Source organism: Pan paniscus, chromosome 4, assembly GCF_029289425.2.
Source record: "Pan paniscus chromosome 4, NHGRI_mPanPan1-v2.0_pri, whole genome shotgun sequence".
In the NCBI taxonomy this organism is placed as follows: Eukaryota; Metazoa; Chordata; class Mammalia; order Primates; family Hominidae; genus Pan; species Pan paniscus.
Window position 1 is genome coordinate 32,337,799 of NC_073253.2, and position 14,209 is coordinate 32,352,007.

The 14,209-nt window shown below is 34.9% G+C and overlaps 1 protein-coding gene across 1 annotated transcript in view; it reads left to right on the forward strand.

The window, feature by feature from the left end:
• TMEM167A (transmembrane protein 167A) overlaps window positions 1-14,209 on the forward strand; it is a 230,032-nt gene that overhangs the window by 113,082 nt on the left and 102,741 nt on the right. The gene's annotated exons all lie outside the window — the stretch shown is intronic.

Genomic DNA, 14,209 nt, shown 5'->3' on the forward strand with positions numbered 1-14,209 from the left:
TTTGTTTTTTTATACTTCTCTGTGACCACAGGAAGTATTTCATTCTCATGTTTGAGTTCTGGGATATGCTAGTGATAATCCCAGCACTATATTTTTAGTTTTGGTTTTCTGCTGGGGACAGTGAAGCCAGCTTGCTTCTGTGCCTCCATTTTGGAACCAGAAGTCCACATGCATGATTCTTTAGTAATACGCATTCTTTGAAAGAGACTGGTTAGTGTTTTATAGATGAAAGACAATATTGGGGTTATTGTTTATAGATAATGCTATAATTTAGAATTTGGAGAAGAAGAAAAGGGAAACTAACAAAGCAAAGAAAAATTTTCAATGTAAAATTCCATAAGCTTAAGGGAAAAGTAGAGAATTTCACTAGGAATTGAGAAAGGATTATAGCAGAACTTTCCATTTCCTATGGGAAACAATAAACGCCATCCTTTCATATGTAAAGCTAGGTTAGCTATGTGCTCTTCACATTCAGTAGGTGGCCAGCAAATCATTTCTTTCAGGCTTGAGGCCACAATGCATTCCTTCTAAGTTTGGTAGAAAAATCATAAACTGGGTATTAGAAAATTGACTTCTATTTTCTGCTGTCTGTCTCTGGCTTAGAAACTTCATGAAAATAATACAATAATCCCTACTCATGAATTTTAATTTGTTCTTTTCTCTGCCAAATGAAGGGATGTATGAGAGAGAGACCCACTAGTGTCATCCAGCTGAACCATTCTCTGATTTTCCTTTTCCCATTGCCTGGCTTTTAAATTAAAAACTATAGATGACTTCCTAGCTTAAATAAACTAAAGTAAGTTTAACTTATTATTGTTTTGTAAAAAGAAGATGACTTTGGCTATTTAACAAGAAACGTGTTTTCTGAGTATTGCTTCCAGCACTGGTGATGGATTTATATTGAGCCATGCACTGTTCCTTGTGACTGGCTAGGGTTAAATGTTGAACTTGCACTTATGAATCAAGGGAAATCCTCCACTTAAAGTTCACATTTATGACTTTGACCTCATTAACACTGAACTTTAACCTCTAACCAGCTGAGATAATCAGCCACAAATACTCATCAGTCTAGGATAAAAGAAAGTTCCTTGGTTGTTCAGCCCAGTTGCATTTACCAGATGCATGTATTTGGATAAGCCACTTAAACTCTCAGTTTCCTCAAGTATAAAATGGCTGCTATGATTTCACTTTATAAAATACTTGCAAGTTGCTTTGTTATAACATATTTAAACCATGTAGATGAGATTCCAGTTTTTAGCAAGAGCTCAGTATTTGGTAGTTGAAGGGTAGTAGACGTTGAATTGAAAAATTGGGATTGCTATTTAATGTACATAAAACTTAAAATAACAACACAGATCATATTAACATCCAAATGTGGATACAGATATTCCATGTTGGCCACTGGGAGAAATGAACCTAAAGGCAGACTGATGCTACCCTTTTCTCTCCTTGCCTCATAAGTAAGCAAATGCAAACCAGTCAGAGTCAAACAATATGAGAGTAACATGGCCAGGATTCCCAGAATTGTTATTTTAATCCCCCTATGATAATTCCCAAGTATTAATCTCAATCTGTGAATGTAAAAATAAACTATAATGAAAGGGTCTATATGATAAGAAATTAATTTTTAAACCTGCTTTAATTTGAGAGAGGACTTCTTAGCTATGTACCTCTACTTTTCTCCATCTCTTCTTTAGGATACCGATCAAAACAATGGTGTATAAGGAGGATATTAACACAAGAGTATAGTTCGTCCACAAGTAAAAGAAAAAGCAGGATAGACAGTAGGCTCTCCAGGTATATTTAAAGTGTACGCTGGTAGAAGAACTCCTTTGCATGCATGTTGTTTGTTAATTTATAATAAGCATTATCTTCCCGTATTTGCACAAAAATGGAAACTTCTACTTGCACTGTTGACAGAAACTATGGATATATGCCATCTTCCATCATTCTGTTTTCTTACTTGGTAGCTGCTATCATCCACCAACTCTAATTTACCAACTACTGTTGGAGGTGAGATGCTTTCTTTTTAAACTTGCAGGTCCTTGAAAGCAAACGTGTTCACTTTTTTGGTCCTCAGGTAGATCCAGGTCTTTCAGAACCTAAGAGTAAGCATGATCTCCACAATGTAACCTTTGGTCAAAACAATGCATGGAGGTGATAAGGTGAGATATTGTGTTCCAAGTATACTAAAGCAATCAAAAACTATTTTAGTTCTTGATCTTGGAAAAATTTCTTCTTCAGCTCAGCACACCAGTGTAAAATCATCTATATCATTCAATTTTTATAAAGCTTAATGTTATAACTATGGATGACATTGTTAAATTGCATATTACAAAAAAGTTTTTGGCTGCTCAAGGTTCTGGGGCTTAGAGGCCATTGGTTGAAGCAGTTATGACTCACCCTTCTTCCCTTATAACATATCCATTTGCATTTGGATCCTGTATATTGCCATAGAAGCTTGTTGAATGAAACAAGAAAGGTCCAAGGATGTAAACCATGTCTTGTGGCTAGGCTTTTCTGATTGATGTCAGTTTTGCAGGAATGGGGTCTATGATATTAAGCATAACCTAGGAGTAAGAGGGTCTGGTCTGGTGCTGATGTGGGAGTGAAGGGTAGCAAAAGAGCTGAACTGGCAGAAGGCGGAGTGCCAGGCTACTTCTGGAATCTGCTCGGATTAGGTCACACTTTGGTGTTGTATATGTACAATATATGGGTGTGTATATGGGAAAATTTTTGCATGTACTTACTTTGAAAGAAGTGGAGTATTAAAGATCTGAGACAGGACTCTTTCCCGTAGGTCATCCACCCTCTTATATTCATCTTCACCATCACTACTATCCTGGGGCACACTGTCATCATCTTTGGTTTATTTGTTATACTGCAGTAACCTCCAAATTGGTCTTCCACTTTCCACTTTTGCCCTGCTATTGTCCATTCCTCATTCAGTTACTAGAATCAGATCACTTTTTTCTGTCTGAACTTCTTCAATAGTTTTGCTTTTTATATGTAATTAAATTCAAACGTCTTTCTGTGGCCTACAGGCCCTACATGGTTTGATCTCTGCCTATTTCGTGACCTTATCTTCTACTCTCTTCTTTGCCTATTGTGCTCCAGACATGCTGGCTTCCTCTCAGCTCCTTGCACAGGCCATGCTTATTCTTGATCCAGGGCTGGGCTCACTGGCCCCTTTGCTTTCAATGGTCTTTCCACAGGTTTTCACAGGGCTGAGTCTGGCTGAGCTCAAGGGTTACCTTATCATCATTTCCCTGACATCTCCAAAATAGCCTCTCTCCACTTCCAGTTACTTCATTTGCAGCTATCAGAATCTGAAGTTTTCTTATTTATTTGTTTACACATTGACTCTTTTCTCACTAGTATAAGCTCCACGAAGGCTGCGGCTCTAACACTCTTGTTTGTCACTTGATTCATGGTATCTAAACAATGCTAGGCACATAATTGTACTCAACAAACATTTATTAAAGTCAAATTATCAGAAATAATATTTCCTATTATTGAGAGACTATTAGGGACCAGGTAGAGTTCCAGATGCATAATATACACAGACTTAGTGAATTTTCTTCCAAACCCTGCAGCATAAACATTACTGTCTCTAAGTAGAAGTTGAGATTCAGAAAGGTAAGTGAGTTACTCTGGTCACAGAGTTGGAAGTGGCAGAGCTGGGTTTTGATTCTCTAAGTAACTCCAAAGATCATGCTTTTTTCCAGGACAGTATGTGTGTGTGTGTGTGTGTGTGTGTGTGTGTGTATCTCCTCATAAATCAGATATTTATTAATAATTATTAATAGATTTTTTTGTCTTCTAGTTATTACACCGGGTATGAGGAATAACAAGTTTTTGAGCATCAGTGTTCTACAGAATTGTGCTCAGTAAATGCATAATGACTTACCACCTCTGTAAAATTGATAACAAATAGTCTTGTTTTTAACAGAATCACATAAAGAATGTTTGATATAAAAATATGTACAAAACTCATGGTAGAAAAGTTATAATTCACAGAAAATTAGAATGGTAGAATTATCTTTGACTTATTTAAGCAGATTTTGTATCTATTATAATTTTTTTATTTAACAAGCAACTATAAAGCTGTTAAACTTCTCTAAGAAAAAGCCTCAAAAAGCAAACCATCCAAAAAATTCTGACTTTTGCTGTTTTCCGTATGTGAGGTTATAGAAAACTTCTCATTCTTTTGAATTGTGATAAATGAGCAGTGGAATTAAAATAGCAGCAGAACCTATAATAAATTGATATTTCATACATGCAAATTCCTCTGAGATAGTCTGATTTCTCTAACAAATCTGGCCCCACCACAGTCTTGTTAGGTAGATTGACATAACCTGACAGGGTAAGCAAATCCTCTTCTTTCAAGTTGCAGCTACTGACTGGATTGAGTCATTTGGTTTTGAAAGGAAATTTATCCTCTTGAGCTTCTTATACCATAAAAGACACAAGTTCTTCCATGGAAGCAAGGTCTTCATGGGGATAGCATCTGGAACTCATTGCTGAGCAACCGTTCAGCTTCCCTATATAAACATTGCCTTTCTTCCCTTCATCTTTTTTTTCTGATGTAAAATTTGAAAGATTGGTGAGAAATCTAATTTTGATAATCAAATAATATTTACTGGAGAAATTTGCATCACAAGTTTGTTTCATTCTCATAAAACCTAAAAGATGGAAATAAGTCCCTATCAGAATGCCTGTTACTCAGCTGATCTCTGATAATTTCTTTTTTTGAAGCTACCACATGTAGATAGAGATATTTAGAGCACATTTAGAAGACATGCAGGTCAGTCCTTAAGACTGGAGGAAAACAGGAATGTGATTTTACACTTGAGGTCTGAGCACTTACAGACTATTGAACTCACAGCAAAATGTCATAGGTTTTTGAGGTAAAGCACATGTACATTTAGTGAAAAGTCAGGTTTTCAACTGCAGTCATTTGAGAAAGAGCAATTATTTTTTGAAATGATGGTGGTCATAAGCAGTTTTATTTTCAGACATAATCTTCTGGTGCTGGGAGATTTCAGTTTCTTTGATAAGGCAATCTGTTATAGATTTTAAATCTGTTTTAGACACACAAACCTGAAGACATTTCTGTTTTCAATAAGATGCAAGACAAGTAGGAAAATGCATGTGTTCAAACACCATTTAACACTTAATACCAACTAAGAAGTATGGTTTCGTGAAAAAAAAAAAAAACTGTACAAATCTTTCACTAGGAACGTTATGGTTATTCTTCTAACCGGGTGGAACAGATGATAATAGGGATAACCCACTGTTATAAGAGCTTTACATGCATTAATTCATTTTATCCTCAAAACAAGATTGTGAAATATATGTTTTTATCATCCCAATTTTGTGGATGTGGAAACTGAGACACAGAAGTTAAGTAACTTGCACAAGTTTACCCAGATAGCAAGGGGAGAGTTGTTAAGTGTTCCCAGGCAGACTGGCTCTACCACACTTCATATTGTCGATCGGCAAATTATCAAATGATGATAGAGCAAAGATTTTTGATTCCTAGAATCTATTTCCAATTCTCCCAGCAAGATTCTTTGTCAAGTTTCTATTTCTGTAGCTTTCATATGATTATAATGTGAACATTAGAGAGTTAAATGAGATAGTTTCTACCTAAAGTTTGGGGATATATTAGAACTGTAAGAATTGGTTTAATAATCTGTTATTTCCCCTCTTATCATTTATTTGTCACTTGTTATCAGTAAGAACATTTATAATGAGTAAAAATCTCAACTTTTAAAAGACCACTGCCTAGGATTCTTACTTTAAAAAATCCATTCTAAAGAAAAATATGAAACAGAAGCAAAGTTACACCCTATGTACATTTTAAAAATAATTTATTGACCTATTGTATGAATACCAAAAAAGTATACATAATTATGCAGCTCTTTGAATTTTTACTAACTGAACACAGCCAGGTAAACAATACCCAGATCAAGAAACAAAATATCACCAGTATCCCAGAAGGCTGCCCCATGTCCACCTCCAAGAATAATCACAATCTTGACGTCTAACAGCATTGATTAGTTTCCCCTGTTTTCTTGTCTGGTTTCTTCCATTCAACATTATGTTTGTGATATTTACGCATACTGTTATGAGTAGTTCTAGATCAATTATTCTAATTGTTGCACAGTATTCTATTGTGTGAATATATCACAATTTATTAATCCATTCATTTTTGGTTGGCATTTGGATAGTTTCCAGTTTATACAGTGTTGCTATGAACAGTCTAATTTATATCTTTTCGTGAACATATGTATATATTTTCTTTGGATATATACTTAGAAGAATTGCTAGATCACAAAGTAGATGTGTGTGTGTGTGTGTGCGCGCGTGCATGTGTGTGTTTAGTTTTAATGGATAGTGCCAAACATTTTCCAAAGTGGCTGAATTAGTTTTTTGCTTCCACCAGCAATTTTTGAGCATGTCAGTTGATTCGCACCCTCACTAAATGCCAAAAATGATATTCTCTATTTTTCATTTTAGCTTTTCTAGTGAGTGCACGGTGTTTTGTCATCATAGTTTTATATGCATCTTCTTCACAACTTAATGATATTTTCGTATGTTTATTGGTCATCTGTCCTCTTTTGTGTAGTGTATGTTAAAATATTATGCCACTTTTCAATTGAATTGTCTCTGTCTGATTGATTTGTAGACTTTCATAGAATCTAGATGGTTGTCCTTTATTAGCTATGTATAGCAAATATTTTTCTCCCATTTCAAGTTTTCACTTTTTATTGTCTTAATGGTTGTTTTAGATAAATAGTTCTTAATTTTTATTAAGTATAATTTAACATTTGCAAAAGTGTTTTTGATTTATGCGTTTCAGTGTCATATTTAAAAGAAAAATTGTGCCTACTCCAAGATTGCAATTTTTTCTCCTATAGTTGAATTTAAATGCTTTACTTCTCATTTAGGCCTGCCCTCTATCTAAAATTAATTATTTTTCCATGTTATGAGGTAGAGGTCCAGATGCATTATTTTGGCACATACACAGCAATTGCCCCAGAACCATTATTCAAAAGAGCATCCTTTAGCACTCTTTGCATTGTTGTCTTTGTCATAAGTTTACTAACTATATATGTGAATGTTTCTGGACTCTCTACATTTCCCCCCACATATTTTTTATTTATTATTGTGCCAACAACATTCTCATAATTACTAAAGCTTTATAGTAATTTAGGTCTTGATATTTGATATTATAAGTCCTCTGGCTTGGTTGTTTGTCTTCAGATTACCTTGTCTCTTTCTGCCCTTTTGCACTTCTTTTCAAAGAAATTTTAAAAATAGCTACTCCATTTATGAAAAAAGTATAAGCATTTTAATTATGATTGACTTGAATTTATAGATTAATTTTGGGAAGAATTGAAATCTTTATAATATTGAGCCTTCCAACTCATTGATGTGATATGCTTCTCATTTATTTGCTTTTCTTTAATTTTTCTCCATAATATTTGATAGTGTTTAATATAGAGATCTTAGATATCTTCTTAGATTTACTACTGAGTATTAATTTTTGATGCTATTGTAAATTATGTTTTTAAAATATCTATTTCTGATTCTTGCTAATATTAGACAATTGATATTGTTTATTAATAATTTTCTATTGGCTGGGCATGGTGGCTCATGCTTGTAATCCCAGCACTTTGGGAGGCTGAGGCAGTTGGACCACTTGAGCCCAGGAGTTTGACATCAGCCTGGGCATTATGGCAAAACCCCATCTCTACTAAAAATACAAAAATTGGCCAGGTGTGGTGGTGCGTGCCTGTAGTCCCAGCTGCCTGGGAGGTTGAAGTGGAAGGATCACTCGAGCCTGGGAGTTGGAGGTTTCAGTGAGCCGATCACACCACTGCACTCCAGCCTGGGCAAACAAGTGAAATCCTGTCTGAAAAAAAAAATTGTCTATTGGTGTTTTATCCTGCATACTTGATAAACTCATTTATTAGGTTCAGTGGGTTTTTGGTGAGATCATAGTATTTTCTACATGGATGGTCATGTGGTCTGTGAATAATGACAGTTTTACTTCCTTTCCAAACTGGATGCTGTTATTTATCTTGCCTTACTGCACTTGCTAGAACTTCCAGTACAAGGTTGAATAGAAGTAGTGAAAGTGGATTTCATTCTTGTTGCTATGATTAGGAGGGAAAGCATTCAGTCTTTCACCAGTAATTATGTGAGTTATAGGTTTTTCATGGATACCCTTTATTAGGTTGATAAATCTTAAATTCCAACTGTGCCAATAATTTTTTTTTCTTTTTAATCAAGAATATGTTTAGATTTTGTCAAATGCTTTCTGTGTATCCATTTACATACTTTATGGTTTTGGGTGTTTCTTTTTTTAGTTTTCTAATGTGGTGAATTATATTGATCAATATAAAATATGAAACAAAATTTGCATTTCTAGGATAATCCCCATTTGGGCATGATGTATTCTTTCTTATATAATGTTTGATTTGATTTGCTAATATTTTGTTTAGAACTTTTGCATCTATGTTCATGAAATACATGCTTGGTAGTTTTGCTTTCTTACAATGTCTTTTTCAGGTTTTGGTATCAGGATAAGGCTGACCTCATATAATAAGTGAAGTATTTTCTCTTTCTTTTATTTCTGGAATAATAAAGAATTGGTATAATATTTTCCTCAAATATTTGGTAGAATTTACCAATGAAGCTTTTGGTGCATGGAGGTTTATAAAGTTAATTGATTAATTTGTTAATTTATTGTGTGTAAGTTTTTAACTATAATTTTTTTCTTTTTACATCCAGAATATACACCATATTAAATATTAATATAATTTTCAATTTTAAAAATAGATATAGAACTATTTAGGATGTCTATTTTTTCTCAAGGAGTTTTGGTAACTTGGTATCTTTAAAGGCATTTGTTCATTTCATCTAAATTGTCAAATTTATTTGTATGAACTTGTTCTCAATCATCCCTTACTTTTCTCTTAATAGCTGTAACAATGTTACCTCTCTCATTCCTGGTATTGCCAATTTGTCTTCTCTTTTTTCCTGTAATCAATTTGGATAGAGATTTATCAATTTTATTGATCTTCCAAAAAACAGCTTCTGTTTTCATTGATTTGTATTTTGATATTTATCAGTTTCTTTATTCCGTTCACTTCCAGTTTCATTTGATTTCCTTTTTTCATTTTCTTAAGATGGGCCTTTCTATTTTTTTTTTAATATTGGCATTTAGGGATGCATATTTCCCTCAGCAGTATGTCACATATTACCCATAGCAGTATGTCACATATTTTATATATTTTTATTTTTATTCAGTTTAAAATTCTTTTTTATCTCTTGATTTTTTAATGACTTGTAGTCTTTTTAGAAGTCTGTTACTTAGTTTCCAAAAATTTGAGGATTTCTAGATGTCTTTATTATTTAATTCTAAATTAATTCCATTTAGGTCAAAAAACAAACCTTGTATAACTGGAATTTTAAAAAAGGAATTGAGACTTATTCTGTGGTCCAGAATATGGTATATCTTGGTAAATGTCCCATGATCATTTGAAAATAAATTATATTGGCTGGGAGTGGTGGCTCACGCCTGTAATCCCAGCACTTTGGGAGGCCGAGGCGGGCGGATCACGAGGTCAGAAGATCAAGACCATCCTGGCTAACACCGTGAAACCCCGTCTCTACTAAAAATACAAAAAAAAAATTAGCCAGGCGTAGTGGCAGGCGCCTGTAGTCCCCAGCTACTCAGGAGGCTGAGGCAGGAGAATGGCATGAACCTGGGAGGCGGAGCTTGCAGTGAGCTGAGATGCACCACTGCACTCCAGCCTGGGCAACAGAGCGAGACTCCGTCCCGAAAAAAAAAAAAAAAAGAAAAGAAATTATATTTTGCTATTGTTGAGTGGATGGTCTGTAAATGTCAACTTGGTCTTACTGTGGTTTGCTTTTTGTGTTTATTGTATTGTTCACATCTTCTATATTACTGATTTTCTGCCCACTTAATGAGACAAAGGTATTAGAATTTTTTTTACTATAATTGTAGTATCGTCTCTTTCTCCTTACAGTTCTAACAATTTTTGCTTTATGTGACTTGAAGTTTATTAGATGCATAAACTTTTAAGATTGTTATCTGTTTGATGAATTAACTTATTTATCACGAAATGGCCTCCTTTATCCTATGTAATATTTATCTGTTCTGAGACCTACTTTGAATTTTGTCAACTTGGGAGTGTGTATTCATGTTTACGGCATAAAGGGAGTGTGGAGTTATGTAATTAGGCCAGAAAGATAAGCAGTGTTTTAATTTTTTTTGTTTTTTGAATTCCGTTTTAAGTCCTTCATTGGTTTATTAGCTATAACTCTTTGTTATTTTTAGTGGGTGCTTTAGGATTTATAGTGTACATTTTTAACCTATCACAGTTTAACACAGTTTAACATTCAAGGGATATCATAGCCCTTCATAATAGTATAAGAATTTTAAAATAGTATACTTCCATTTTTCCTTTTTCAGTTTTTTGTGGTGGTATTGTCAAGCATTTTACTTTTACATATGTCATATACCTCATATTATATTATTATTTTTGCTTAAACAATTAACTATTGATGATTGTTTTCAATTACAAGAAAAAGCTATTATGTATTTACTGATATGATCCCCATTTCCAATGCTTTTCATTCCATTGTGTAGATTCACATCTTCATTTGGTACTACTTTCTTTCTGTCTGAAAGGCTTGAATGTTTCTGGAGGCAGTTAGTTCATCCAGTTTTTATATGTCTGACATATTTTCACTTTATTTCAGCAAAAAATGATTTTGCTGGCTATAACATTATAGGTTGACAGTTTTTTTTCTTCTTTCAGTAATTTAAAGATGTTGCTCCATTGTCTTCACAATTGCATTGTTTCTAATGAGAAATATGTTGTCCATTTTATCTTTCTCTGCATGTAATTTGTCTCTTTTCTTTGGCTGGTTTTAGGACTTTCTCTTGTCAATGATTTTGAGCAATTTGATTACAATGTGTGTCTGTGTAATTTTCTTTTTCTTTCCTTTTTTTGGAGACAGGGTCTTGCTCTGTTGCCCAGGTTGGAGTGGAATGGTGCAATCATGGCTCACTGCAATCTCAACCTCCTGGGCTCAAGTGATCTTCCCATCTCAACTTTCCAAGTAGCTGGGACCACAGGTGTGCACCACCACACCCATGCTTGGCTTATTCTTTTGTGTTTTTTGTAGAGACAGGGTTTCACCATGTTGCCCAGGCTGGTCTTGAACTCCTGGGCTCAAATGATCTGCCTGCCTTGGCCTCCTAAAGTGCTGAGATTACAGGTGTGAACCACCACAGCTGCTCATTTTCTTTATGTTTATGATGTTTGGGGTTCATTAATATTTTTATATCTGTGAGTTTATAGTTATAAAATTTGGAACATTTTCAGCTATTCTTGAAATCGTTTTTTTGTCTTTTTTCTTTCTCCTATTATTTGGGGTCTTCATTTAAAGATATACTAGGCTACTTTAAGTTGTCTCACAGTTCATAGATATACTATTTATTTGTTCTCTTTTTCCTCTATGTAAAATTTTGGATAGTTTCTATTGCCGTGCCTTTAATTTTGCTATTTTTTGTTCTCTACAATGTATAATCTACCATTTATTCTACTCAGCGTAGTTTTCATATCACACATTATAGTTTTCATCTCTAAGAGTTTGACTTCTTGTGTTTGTTATATATTTTCTTCATCTCTACGTAGCTTTTGACCATATGAATAGTTATATTAACAGTTTGAATATCTTTGTCTTCTGTGGCTGACATCAGTATCAGTTCTTCTGGTTTTGATTGATTTTCCCCACTTATTATTCATTACATTTTTCTCTTTCTTTTTATGTCTAGTAATGGGATGCCAAGCACTGTGGATTTCATGCTGTTAGGTGTTGGATATTTTTATAATCCTAAAAATATTATTGAGACTTGTTCTGGGGTGCTAAGTTACTTAGGAAATAGTTTGATCCTTTGGAGTCTTGGTTTTAAGATTTGTTAGGCAGGACTAGATTCATGTATAAGTTAAGACTAATTGTTCTCTACTCTTAGGTAAGACCATTCTGAGTACTCTACCTGATAACCTCTGAACTGTGAGATTTTTCTGTCTGACTGGTGATGACAGACAATGTTTCTGACCCTGTGTGAGTGGCGAGTTCTGTTTTTTCTTATCTTTTTGAGTAGTTCTTTCCCCAGCTTTGGGTGGTTCCCTAACATGCATGTGCTTAACAATACTCTGCTGAGCCCTATAAAGGGCTCAAGAGCTGTTTTCTGTGCAGTTTTCTCTTCTCTGTTTTTCTGTCCTTCAAGCTCTAGTTACCTTTATTCCCCCAGATCCTCAGCTGCATCGTCTCAGCTCAGGAAATCTGCTGGACTGTCCAAGTTCTCCCTCCCTGTGCCAAGGCCTATAAATTCGCCCTCCCATGGCAGTAAGCTGGGGCGATTGGCTCACTTTGTTTCCTATCTCTCATGGATCACTGTCTTTTGTTGATTGATAGAATGTCTTAAACATCATCGTTTCAAGTATTTGCTGATTTTTTATTGTTTTAGGCGGGCAGGTAAATCCAGTCCCTGTTACTCTATTTTGACTGAAAGGAGAAATCCCATTCATAATTTTTCAAATAAATAACTGATATATCACAACTTTCAAATAAAATAATTTACTCTTTGTGAAATTGTTATGATTTTATGAACTGTTTCTTTTTAATCTGTCACATTCTTCATTCACATCAATCAGTCCAAAACTTGCTCATCTTTTGATTTTCATCTCAGATATTGTATCTCTTGTAGCCAGAAGGTTCTTTCTCCTCTGAATTGTCATTACCTTTCTTTTTTTAATTTTTTATTCATTTATTTTTAAGATGGAGTCTTGCTTTGTCCCCCAGGCTGGAGTGCAATGGTGCAATCTCAGCTCACTGCAACCTCTGTCTTCTGGGTTCAAGCGATTCTCCTGCCTCAGCCTCCTGAGTAGCTGGGATTACAGGCACCTGCCACCAGGCCCGGCTAATTTTTGTATTTTTAGTAGAGACGGGGTTTCACCATGTTGGTCAGGCTGGTCTAGAACTCCTGACCTCAGGTGATCAGCCCGCCTTGGCCTCCCAGAGTGCTGGGATTATAGGTGTGAGCCACCACGCCCGGCCCAAGTGTCATTACCTTTCTTATACCTTATCTATATTTTATCTATATATTAGTTTCCTCCCTCCTACTAAAGTCTGAATTATTAGAAGGTTTTGAATTCTTATTTTTTGTATCTGTCACAGTAACATACAGCATGCTTAGTGCATTGTAGTTATATAATTTTCAAGGGAAAAAAGTGATGTCTGTGATGTGAGATAAAATAGGTAGCTGAAACATTAGATAGCTGTGATATTCCCTTCATAAGTCTTATGTTTTAATTATTTCAATTTGTTACTTAGATTAAGGAACTGTATTTGTCTCCTAAAATGTGAGTACAACTAAGATGTTCCCTATTAGTAAATGACTAAATAGTATATTTTGAAACAGTTTATACTAATGGAAAGAGAAAAACATTTAGCTTTAAAACTAAAATGAGGTCCCTGTCTCTGGCCCCCTGACTCTTTTTTATTTTTATTTTTAGATGGAGTCTCGCTCTCTTGCCCAGGCTGGAGTGCAGTGGTGTGATCTGGGCTCACTACAAGCTCTGCCTCCCGGGTTTACGCTATTCTCCTGCCTCAGCCTCCCAAGTAGCTGGGACTACAGGCGCCCGCCACCACGCCTGGCTAACTTTTTGTATTTTTAGTAGAGACGGGGTTTCGCCGTGTTAGCCAGGATGGTCTCGATCTCCTGACCTCATGATCTGTCTGCCTCGGCCTGCCAGAGTGCTGGGATTACAGGTGTGAGCCACCGAGCCCAGCCCTGACTCTTAATTTTTAAATTACTCAATATGTTCCTGTATAAAATCACCTGAAGTCAGTGATCACTATTAACATACCATATGTTCTGCAAGCAGGAAGAAGATTCTGCTGTCAGTAAAAAGGAATCCCCTTGGATTCTTCCAATCACTTTATATGATGGCAATATACTGCAATGGTAAATAATTGGAAGGCAGATACTAAACATTATATTTATTAAATGGTAAATAATTTGAAAGTAGAAATCAACCTTTATTCTCTTCTTTTACTGATTGAATTTATTTTCTCTCTACTTTTTTCAATGGCA